The sequence below is a fragment of the Triturus cristatus genome, chromosome 5_2 (genome assembly GCF_964204655.1).
Source record: "Triturus cristatus chromosome 5_2, aTriCri1.1, whole genome shotgun sequence".
NCBI lineage: Eukaryota > Metazoa > Chordata > Amphibia > Caudata > Salamandridae > Triturus > Triturus cristatus.
Window position 1 is genome coordinate 828,803,773 of NC_140588.1, and position 12,313 is coordinate 828,816,085.

The following is a 12,313-nucleotide window of genomic DNA, read 5'->3' on the forward strand; positions in this document are numbered from 1 at the left end:
TTTTAGGGTTTAGGGTGGGTATGGCTTTTGGGTGGTAAGGGAATTTTTAGGGTTTATGGTGGGTTTGGATTATTGGGTTGCAAGGAAATTTGTAGGTGTTAGAGTGTGTATGGCTTTTTGGAAGGCAAGGGAATTTGTAAGGTTTCGAGTGGGTATTGTTTTTTGGGGTTTTGGTGTATTTCCGTCCCACAGTTTGGGCTGTGATTGTGCTCAAAAACCCTATGAAAATGAGAAGAGATTTAGCACTATATAGCACATAGAAACCTATGGCGCCTATTGGGACATGTGATCGTGGCAGACGAGGCAAAGTCATAGTTTCAGGCCAACTGTGATTGAGCCCAGCATGGCTAACCCTCTCTGTAGGCCTCAGTCAAAGTTTTTACCTTCTGACTTAGAAACTTTTCTGGAGCTTTTCTTCCTGAAATCCCTCGAAGCTCTCAGCCAGTCCAGATTCAGTGAGGGTTCGCCAGCTTGAATTGTGACGTGCTCTGGTGAATCTTATGGAAGTCAGACCTCTGGAGCTTTTCTGCGGGACGAATCTGAGATCCAGGACAGCTCGCAGTTGAAGGTGGGCGGCTTGACTCGCAGCTGGTCTCAGTCACCTTTTCTACATTTAGACATAGAATCTTTTATGGAGCTTTTTGTCCTGGGGTCCCTCAATGCTCTTCACCAGACCAGATTCGGTGAGGGTTTGCCGGCTTGGGTTTCAACCAGCTCATGGTCATACTCTGGAAGTCGGACCTACAGAGCTTTTCACTGGGATGCACCTAAAGGACAGACCAGCTAGCGGTTGAGGGTCAAGTGCTTGGCTGACCAGGTCGAGCCCGTGCACTCATGGAGTTTTTTGCCAAATTTGCTCCAAGCTTCTGAAACTTCTTTCTGAAGTTCCTTTGAGGGTCCCAAAGTGTTCACAACTTTCTCCAAGGTTCTGGAAGCTCCAAGATGATCCTTGAAAGTTTGAGACTTCTATTCCCACAGTCGACTTGGACAAAACTCTTACAAATCTATTTGTAGTACTCCAGGTGAGCTATGTTAACCTGCAGCTTGCAGGGAGTCCACTCTTTAGTCCTCTTGAAGCAGGTCTGTTCCACAGGGTAGCAGTTCCAGATTGAGCAGCAGGCACAGTCAGTCAGAGTGCAAGGCCTGGTTGATGAAAATCAAACTTCTAGCATGGACCTTTCTTCTTCTGTAGTATCAAGCTTCAGATCTGAGAGGCACGGCAACTTCTACTTATCAGTGTTCTCTGGGCTCAGGCAGGATGGCACTCCTGTCCAATGAGGTGCAGGACAACACCACAGAGCATAACCATTTCCTCCTAAGTGTGCACAATGGTCTCCCAGAAAGCACTTTTCTCTAAAATGCAATATGGCTGAAGTCTCAGGAGAGATACAAGAGCTGTCTAAATCAACTTCCAGGACTGCTCATCTCCATATTCTCCCTCCCCTGGCATCTGTACATTCTTTCCTTAAGCCTGCCTGCTCAGGTCAAAGAGTAGTGGTGTAAATGAAACTTATTTCTCCTGCCTGTCTTCTCCTTCTATTGAAGATTGTTTATGACCCTTCCAACTGTCTCTGGCATTCCTATGTAGCAAAACCGTCTCCTCCTGAAATGGCTCCTTCACCCCATGACTACTTATCACCTCCTCAAAGCAATTCTGCTTTGCTTCGTTGAAGCGAGAGCAGGTTTCAACGAAGCAAAGCCGTGTTTGCTATATCGAACAGCAATGTCCCGGGGGTGGGCACCCCGGGACATTGCAGGAGCCGGCCCTGGTGGGTGGCGGTCCCCAGGGCCATCAAGGGCTCCAGGAGGAGGGCTGCACAGCCCCACTCCCTACATTTTCAAAGCCCCGGGTAGATGGTAGTCCCTGGGGCCTGGGGGCTGGTACAGACTCCCGCATTTAAATTAGTGTATGCCCTGGGGAGGTGGTTGTCCTGGGCAGTATGGGGGAAGTAGCCCACCCCACACTTTTTTATATTAATTTAAGCCCCGGGGAGGTGGTGGTCTCCGGGGCTTGGGGGTCCCATGAAGCCCCCATCAACATTTATTTATATATTTATTAAGGAGCTTTATATAGCGCTGGCCAGACCCGAGGGTATCAGAGCGCTATACAGCAGATTCAAAGCAGGAATCACACAAAAAGGCATAGGTATACATATTGGTTCATAAGGCTCGGTATGCTGTGCAACATTGAGGTAAGGAAGTCCTTAGATAACCTCGATGAGTGCATAATGTCTTGGGCTGAACCTCATTCGGGGAGGAAGGAACGAGGAAGGGATTGGAGAGAGGGGAAGAGGAAGGTCTTGGTGAAACATTGTCAGGGGGCTGCAGAGTGCAGGCTTGTGCGTTTCTTGGTTCGGGAAGGCACGGTTGAGGAATAGGTCTTTTTGGAGTCTTTTGAATTTTACAAAGAAAGGGATAGTCCTGATATCAGCTCAGATGTAGTTCCAGAATTTGGGTGAGTTTCCAGCAAATGATTGTGCAGCGTTTTTTTGTTTACGTGTTTTCATAGGGATGAGTAGTAGGTTGTTGGAGCTCTCAAGGTTTCATGTCTGACCGGCTTTCTTGAGTTTGGAGACCAGGTATTCAGGTTTCCCAGTGTGCAAGGCTTTGTGCGTGAGACAAGAAGTTCTAAAGCTGGCACACATTTCGACTAGGAGCCATTTTAGTTCTCTGAGTGCAGGTGATTTGTGATCGAATTTCTTAACTCCGGTGACCATTCTGGCAGCTGCATTGAGAGTTGTTTTGAGGGGGGCTATGTGGGATTTTGCTGTACCGGTGAGGACTGCATTCCCATAGTCAAGTCTAGATAGCACCAGCGAAGGGTGGCTTGCTTGAGGTCCTTGGGTGGAATGAAGGGTTTTATTTTGTTGAGTAGCTTTAGATTGAGGAATGCACTCTTTGCGGAGATCTTGATGTGTTTGGCCATGGTCAGTTTTGGGTCTAGGGTGATTCCAAGAGTTAGCCAGGGTGAGATTACCATTGAGAGCATCGATTGCTTTTAGCCATTCCACGATTTGTAGGTTTTCTTCTTTGTTGGAGATAAGGAGGATTCCAGTTTTGTCTTGGTTTAGTTTGAGGTAGTTTATTGATAGCCAGTGTTGGACTTCTCTAAGAGTGTTGTTGATTCTCTGAATGTTATCAATGGAGGAGGTATCCAGGTAGATCTTGTTATCATCTGCCTATAGGTGGAAGGGGATGTTGGCTTTTTTGAGTAGGGTGGGAGAGGTTCCATGTATATGTTGAACAGTGAGGGGAGAGCACTGAGCCTTGCAGGACACCCCTGCTGACGGGATGTAGGTCAGATGTAAAGGTTTGGATTTTTTTCCATTGGGAGCGGTCGTGTAAGAAGGAGGCAAACCAGTTTAGGACCACCTCATCAGCACCTACTATCTTGGAGAACCTTGATGAGTAGATTGTGATCAACCGTGTCAAAGGCTGCCGAAAGGTCCAGGAGGATGAGTAGGCAGCATTGGTCAGTATCTAGAGACTTGTGGATGTCATGCACGATGTTATGGATCGCAGTCTCGCTGCTACAGCCTTTTCTGAAGCCCAATTGGTGGGGATCTAGCAGGTTGATGTTGTCCATGTGCTGAGTCAGTTGTAGGAGAACGCATTTTTCGAGGATTTTAGATAGTAGGGGGAGATTGGAAACAGGTCTGAAGTTGTTCAGATCGTTGGTTTCAAGACCTGACTTTTTAAGTAGTGGCGTGACTTGACCGACTTTGAGGGAGTCTGGTATAATACCAGTTTTCAAGGAGCTGTTTATGATCTTGCACCAGAATGGGGCAAGGGAGAGTTTCAGGATTTGGTCAATTGAGTGGGTATAGGATCAAAGACGTGAGATGCGGGTTTGGAGGAGGAGATCAGTTTAAGAATCTCAGATTCAGGTATGGAGTTGAATGATTTCCAGGCTTTCGTGTGCTGGTTTCATTCTCTGAGGTTGGGCTATAGCAGCAGGGATTGAGGTTGATGTCTAGTGAGAGCTCAATTGTGGTGATTTTGTCATTGAAGAAGTTGGCGAAGTTGTCACACAGGTCTTTGAAGGCCTGGACTAGGGTTGCAGAGGGCTTGGAGGTTTGTTGCCTGATGAGGTTAAAGAGTTCTTTGGGTCTGTTTTTCACATTGTCCAGAGCGTAGCAGAAAAAGGGGGATTTTTCTTTGTTGATGTGTATTTTGTATTTCCTTCGGGCTGCTTTGAGTTGTTCGTGAAGGCTTGTAGAAGGGTTGTTCTTCCATAGTCGTTCTGTAGCTCTAAGTTGATTCCTTTCAGCGTTGATGTCCGTGTTGAACCAGGATCTGAATGGAATGATTTTTATTTTTTATTTCAGGGTGGCTAGTTGGTCTAGGATGGACGTCATAATTGTGTTGTAGTGGGAGGTGAGTTCCGTTGTGGAGAGACCATCTGGGGAGTTAGGCAGGAGCAAGCTTATCTTTTCTTCAAGGTCGACCATGTTGATCTGTGTTAGATTTCTCGTCCATTTCGGGTGGTCTGGGATGGAAGGTTGGTATGTGATTGGTTGAGTGATGTGGAATAGTATTACGTGATGGTCAGACCAGTCAACAGGCAGGATGCGGTCTATTGTGATTGTGTCACGCTGGGCGATGATGGCATCTAGGATTGCTCCTTTTTTGTGGATCTCATCTGAGCAGAGTTGGGTAAGGTTGTTGCTGTGTAATAGCTCATTCAGATCTTGGATTAGTGAGTTGTTTTTATCATTCCAGTGTAGGTTGAGATCATTCAGAATTAGGTTGCTGGTGTCTCGGAGTGAGCAGTGGGCAACCAGGTCGGACTGGTGTTCAGTGAATGTAGTGGTGTTGCATGGGGGATGGTATCAGAGATGACATGGTAGTGTTTTTTTGTTGCTTGTGTTAATGTTGACGGTTAGGCATTCAAAGGTGTCAATTTCGGTCATGGACATGTTGTTGTTGTGAATGATTGCTTCATTCAAGGGCATAGCCTCTCTAGTTCTTTTGGGTCTCAGTGACTCAAGAGCGGGGTTGGGATCCAATTGGGTATGGGAACCTTGGGGAGCCCTTGGTGTGTGGAGTTGGAGACAGTGGGAGTACAGTGGGAATTTTGGGAAGGCTTACAGAACGTGGTGAGGTTGGTTAGGATTTCATTAAAGCCCTGTATTATAGTAACTAACTTGCTTTCAAGCAGGGAGAGACGCTACCCCGTCCCTTCTAGAGTGGGGGTGGGTGGGTTCTGGGTGGGACCCTCCCGAGGAGGAGAAGGCCTGACGCTGTTGTGTTGCTGTCTAGTTGCTATTGTGCTGTCCGTGAAGGCTTTGAGTTGGGCTGTGGGCAGAGGGAGTGAAGGGTCATATTGTGGCATCCGTGTTCTTTTGCATGTGGGTATAAGGAGGTAGATAAGAGTCTTTGACCGTGTATTGAGGTCAATCGGTATTATTAGGGGGAGGTTAAAGGTGATCGCGGAGATGGTCAAGCGGGGGAGGGGGGCCTTGTTCTTGGTGGCAGAGGTACGGGTTGTGTCTTGTAGTGGAAAAGTAGAGTTTTTGATAGTGGGCGCAGGAAAGGTGGGTGTGTTCTGCTGGGGACTCTGGCTGTCCGGGGAGAGGGGGTGGGTTGGGCGGGGGAGATGTGAGTGAGAGAGGGCAGTCCTAAGTGAGAGGAAGAGGGAGTCAAATGCCTCAAGGTTGTTGTTGTTAGCTTGGATCTGGACTCTGCCGTTGGAGTAGATGGTCACAGAGATATTCCCGCTCCGCATCATGAGGTTAGGGATAGAGAATTACAGTTTGTAGCTATGGGGAGTGTTAGTAGTTTTGGTAATGTGTGTTGAGATCTGAGGATGAAGTTCCACTTTTCAAGTCTTTCAGTGTGGAAAATGAGATCCATTTTTATCTAGCCTTTGGAGGTGCAGTGATATCTGTCAGAAAATAGGGATTCTGGGTATTGTCTAATCAGTTTGTGCTTGAGGTTTTTTTTCGCTTTGGGTGAGAGGCTGGGGGAAACTAATCGTCTCGGAGTTCGGGCCGTGTGGTTTTAAGTAGTTCGGTGTGGGGGGGTTGGCGTAGGTAGGCGTGATAGAAGTCTTTTTGTCTAAGTTGGATGGGGGAGATAGTTCCCTTAGGGCATGGTGTGTTGTGATACCACTGGGGGTTGAGGTGGATTGTTGTGGTGGACGGGTCCAGTAGAGCAGTCAGGCCGCTTCTTTTGGGATTGGTTGGTTGGCTGCCAACATGAGGTCAAGACCTGAGGGCAGAGAGGGTGCAAAAATGTTGTTGCGTTGTAGTAAGGCTCAAGTCACTTCATTTCTGATACGGGGTGGGTTGCTGCGGTTGTCATGCCGTTAAATTGGAGTTTAGTAAATCAACAGAGTTATTTCTGGGTGGCCCTCGAGCGGTCAGGCATTATGGGTCGGGCAGGGTGCAGATGGGTGCAGCATGGCGAAGATGGGGCAGACCAACGTTACTGCCTTTTAGTGACGGTCAAGGCGCGGAGTTGGGTGGTCAGGCCCATTTTTGTGTGTTGATCGGTAGCTCACCGGTGGGGTGTGCTGGGAGTTAAGTAGATATGTGCAGAGATGAAGCGGTCCAGCTTCACTTATAGTGACTGATGGGTCAGGACATGGAGTTGAGGTAATCAAGCCCCTTATAGTTTGGTGGTCGGTACTCGCCGGTGCGGTATGCCGGGAGTTACCTCTGGGCGGCCATCTTGGCGTCAATCAGGAGGCCGGTGGAGTGCAACATCTTGGGGTCAGTAGTGAGGCCGGTGGAGTGCAACAGAGGTAGGCGTTGATGATTGGGTCAGGATTGATTTATTACTGGGACCAGGCAAGTTGTAGGGTAACCAATCCACTTCTTTATGGATTGGTCAGAGACTCCCCGGTGCAGTTTCCCAGGAGTTAGTTCTTGGCTGCCATCTTAGGGTTGGGCCATGTGAGCAGGAGGTTTGAGGGAGCGGCGGTATCTGTGGTGCAGGGGCCCTCGTCGCTATTTTTATTTGTTGTGTGAACAATTACGGTGGTAGAGACTCACCGGTGCAGTCTGTTCATCTGTGAAGGTTTCACATCGGGGCGGCCATCTTGAGGTCTGGCGCTGCAGAGCTCATCGGTAGCATGTGAACTGTTTATTAAAAAAAATGCTTTCGCAGTGACTGTTGTTTGGAGCATCGGTCCTGGGTCCATTCTTAGTAACCGTAACCTCCGTGGACAGAGTCGCATATGTAGCTAGGAATGCAATGGGATTCTTTCACATCTTGAGTCAGGCAGTCAGGCACTGCCGGGCTCTGCAGTAGATATGCAATAATAATGAATGCCCCATGGAGGTGGCGGTCGCCTGGGCAGCGTGGGGGGCAAGAGCCTCCCACACATGATTTTACAAGCCCCGGGAAGGTGGCGGTCCCCAGGGCTGCGGGGGGGCCGCATGCACCCTGCACATTATACATAAAGCCACAGGAAGGTGGTGGTCCCTGAGGCTGCGGGGGACCCCCACGGGCCCCCACTATATAATTCCGCATTGCCCCCGGTACCTGGCCCACATGGGTCCTTAAGGAAAACAAAGCGCAGGAGCCCGCGCTTTTTTTTTCTCGGCCGAATTCGCGCACCTAGTGTGAATTCGGCCAATTTTGTCTTTAAAAAAATGCTTTTTTTGGCCCTGGGGGTCTGAGTGGGACCCCCTGAGCAGGCCTAGGGAGTCAGGGTGTTTCTACCCTGCCCCCTTTTCTTTTTTTTCATCTTCTTTTTACTCTTTTCCGGTGACACCGTTACCGAGTGACAATATGGCTGCCAACACTTCCTGGTTTGGAGTGTGGGCAGCCAATCAGAATTAAGCTTGTGCTCAGGAGTGTTCGAGAACCCTCCTCATTGGTCAGATATCGATATTTTTATTTGTGAATTTCTCAGGAACTACTGAATGGATTTATTCCATTTAAAGATAAAGGTCGCTACCTGAACCAAGAGCTACCTGTTTGCCAAATTTGGTGTAATTCCATTCGGCAGTTCGGACTGTAGCCTTTTCCTATGGAAATTAACATAAAGAAAACACGTTTTGGAACCCCCCTTTTTTCTTGGCACCCGCTTGATGAATCACCCCCAAACTTTCAAGAACCTGTGTAGGGAGCTCGAGCCCCTCCCACACGCCCAGGGGACCACCACCTCCCCAGGGCACAAAGTATGCAAATGCCAGGGTCCGTTACTGAACCCCGAACCCCAGAGACCACCACCTCCCTGGGGCTTTGCAAGCATTGGGAGGGGGGATGAGCGACCCCCCTCCTGGAGCCCTTCATGACCCTGGGGACCGCCACTCCCCAGGGCAGGCTCCTGCAATGTCCCGGGGTGACAACCCCTGGGACATTGCCGTTTGCTACGGCAGGGCGGGAGCATGGCTTCCACACTGCCATAGCAAACCCTGCTTTGCTTCATTGAAGCGACAGCAGGAAAACCTGCTCTTGCTTCAATGAAGCAAAGCAGAATTGCTTTTCCACAAGCGGAGCTGCATGTCAGCAACTCCCCTTGTGGAAAAGCAATGCCGGCTCCTGGAGGAGGCGGGGAGCCGGCGGGACCGTAGGGGCATTGGGGCTCCCTCCACGGTCCCCAACGGAGAGGCCAGGGATGGGGTCCCCGGGGCCAGAAGAGGCCTGGGAGGGGGGCCAGGTGGCCCCCTCCCCTTTAAAAAAAATTATTTAAGCAGCAGACTGGCCCCGGGGGATGGGGTCCCGAGCCATAATTGGCATTTGAAGGGGGGCCTCCGCATAAATTAAAAAGAAAAAAAGGCTGCCAGGCCCTGGGGGATGGAGTCTCTGGGGCCAAAAGTGGTACAGGGAAGGGGGGCCACGCAGCCCCCTCCCAAAAAATAAAAAAAAGGAACCGACAAAACGCCGAAGGCCCCGCCCCCTCCCTGCACCACTGTGTAAACGCACCCCGTGGCGAGTTTTAAGGTGGGGAATTAGTTCCCCTTGAAGCCCTTCGACGTTGCAGCATGCGCAATGTAATTCATTTTATTTATTTATTTATGTACTTACCTCCGTATGCCGGACTTTACTACCCCCAACCCTGCCCTGCATCACCGCCCCAGAGCACTCCCTTGAGGAGCCGCTACTGATATCTAGGAGTCCTTACTGTCAGGAGCAGGCAAATTGGAGTGACATTCTTGGGACAGCTGGGCCACTCAACAAGTGGGTCTGAGGGTCTCAAAATCCATTCGATGGGTGCTGGCTTCTGAAGTCCTGAGTGGACTCTTCTTTTTGGTGTTTACCATTGGGGTACCCCAGGTATTAGTGCGCCATGGCTCTGGTTTGTCCTGGTGTCTTCTAACTTGGAGAGAAGACGGATCTGACCTTCCATAGCAGGGGTGCCTTTTCCTGCTTCAGTGCTGTGTCGAGGTTGTCGGGAAGCAAAAAGTTGACAAACAGGAATTCATGGGTTTGGTGCCTGCGGTGTGCAGGGGAGTGGTACCTTCACTCCAAGGGAGCCTCTTGGTGATTTCTTGAAGGCTTGAGGGGTTTCGGGGTTCTCAGAGGCTCAGAGTTGCGGGACAAGACAGCAAATCATGATTATCGAGCCTTCCACGCAGCAGGCAGGGTTTGGCACCAATTACTTCTGCAGGAGGTCGTCAGTCTTTGGGCAGCAGCTCTTCTTTGACCTGTTCCTTCACTTGTTCCATTTATTCTGATATTCAGGTCTCGGGTGCCACCTAAATTCTACATTTAGGGGCATCACAAGAGGAGACAGGTGGTAGCCAATGGGCTGTCTACCTTTAGAGTGTCTGCACTACCCAGTGACAACTTTCTCACCCTAGCCCTGATAGGTTGCTTTCCCACCATCCCAAGATGGTTGAATTTCAGGAGAGTGGTTCACATCGCATGCTCCATCCTAGGGATGATGTAGGCTAGGCGGAGACCCTTCTCCTAATATAACAAATTTTCCCACCTTTCCTCCTACCAAAAGTTGAGCAGGAAAGGTGGGTTGGCCTCCCTACTATCTGGAGGTTCCTGGGTTGGAATCTTAAGGCAACATTGACTTTGAAGCTTTCAGCCCAGGAAGGCCATCCTGTTCTGCAGGATGTGTGAAGCACCTCAGCCCAGAGCAGGCTTTGTATCTGTCCTCTGAGAGGGTTGGCTTCCATCCCATGAGGTCAGAAACATGTTTGGTAGTGGCAGACCAGTTAGACCAAGTCAGAGTCCACACCAGGGCTTGGTAATTTTGCAGGGGACTCTCTAAAAGGGTCTCCTATGTGAATTTATTAATACATCCATCACTGGCATTAGTGAGGCTTTCTTAAGACAAGATGTTTGATACCAAACATCTTAGGATACAGGAAAGCAAACAAGGAGCTAGGAAACTCGTGTTGCCAGGTATCCAGCCCATGTACTCTTTATGGCTCCCCTGTTTACTTACAATTTCTTAGAATCAACTGGACATTGTAGGGGCATATTTTCTCATGCTGGTATGACCATGCAGAGGGTACGGTGTACCCTGCCTTAGGGATAAAGGCTTATGATAGGGGTCGCTTACCTATACCTTATGCAGTGCATGGTTGGCATGACACACAGAGCTGTGTGCCATGTTGACTCATCGTATTTCCCTGCACCAAGACACACGGCCTGCACCGGCAGTGTGCATAGCCTTGGTTAGGGTTCTCTGAGGTGACACAATTGATGCTGCAGACCTTGAGGACCCCGCAGAGTGCCAATGCCCTAGGTACCAGGGGTACCATATACTTGGGACTTACAGGGTTAGCTAAAGTGGTGCCAATTGTGGTACATAATGAGGGAAAGAGCACTGGGACTGGGAGCCTGTTTGGCAGGCACCATGTACAACTCAGTCAAAGTTGCATCAAAAATCAGGTAAAAAGTGGGGGAGGGGACTGCAACAGACACCGAGTTTCTCACACATGCACACTTCCAGGCCCACATGCTTAGTTTTACATCCTGTCTCCCAACCACACTGCAACTTATAAAGCTATTTACAAAAGCATAATGGCACTCACAATGCCAGCCACACAGAGACATAGGCACTTACACATCACTCAGTCACCTATACAGTAGTTATGTATCCAACAGTAAGAGAGCCATTTTCACACACAGTTACACACCCCAAGACTCACTAATACAGCTAGTAATGAATCAATACAGGCACTAATATACACAGTTAGAGACTCATCCAGTTTCCAAGAGAGCCAGTCATAGTGATATAGTAACTTACATATCTAGTGATGTTGCAGGGCTTCTGCTCAGGAGCAGAACTATGCTTGGGACCATAGAACATAAAGAGTTAGGGACTGAGTCTCCATACCAGCTCAGTACCATGAGCCTGAGTACGACTAGCTAAAGTATCTCACTTGCCCTCCTACTTATAACCAGGGGTACCGGTGAATTGATACCCCAGAACACAACACTCCCGAGTCCAACTAGCTATTGTGTCTAACTTGCCCTCCTACTCATAACCAGAGCAACAGGTAAATTGATAACCCAGAACAAAACACTCCTGACCCCCTCAGGGATCGTCGTAACAGGACACTCCCTCTTGCTCACACACTCACACTCACCCACAATAATATATGAAAGAGACATGAAGGAAGTTTGAAATGTTTATTTAAACTATTGTGCTCTAGAATACAGTATGCATGCCACAATCAGAAAACAAATGCCTAGCAAAACTGCCATCAGCATTTTTAATTATCCCAATCATATTATATGACAGAATTGTCTAACCCCTCTCCCCTTCTAAAGAAGCAAACTAATTATGAATCAAAATATCTGCATTTAGCAGTGGACTTCGTACCTTAGCATATACAGATGGACATTCTACTTCTCAGACACAGCTATTGTCTTCTCTCAGAAAATATCTGTATCTCTCTCTCTCTGTTAAATTGTTGTGTATAAGTATGTGACAAGGTTCACATGTTCATAAACACCAGCTGCATTTCTGTGTTGTGTCTAGGTGTGAGTGCCTCACCAGAACAAAATAACAAGGGACATTGTTTTTTTACCTTGTCTGCTGTTCATACTAAGTACCAGGAAAGAATAGCATGAGAAAACAACTGCAGATTTTGCGTGAAAATATTATGTGGCACAAAAGCATATAGTAATGTGTGCAAAGGAAAATGAGGCCTACAAAGTGACAGTTAGGCTAACATAGGGAAAACTACAATGGGCCTTCATAGAACACAAGACACCCTCCCCTTGGTCAGGAAGGAAGCATGTAAAGGGATAACAGAAACAGAAGGTAAGCAAACTCAAAGCCAGTATTAAAAATTTATCTTTCCCACAAGCCAATAAATGACAATTTGAAAAGAAACAAAAAATGTATGCATGTTGCAGGAATCCAGTATGTAAGCAGCCATTGTAGAGG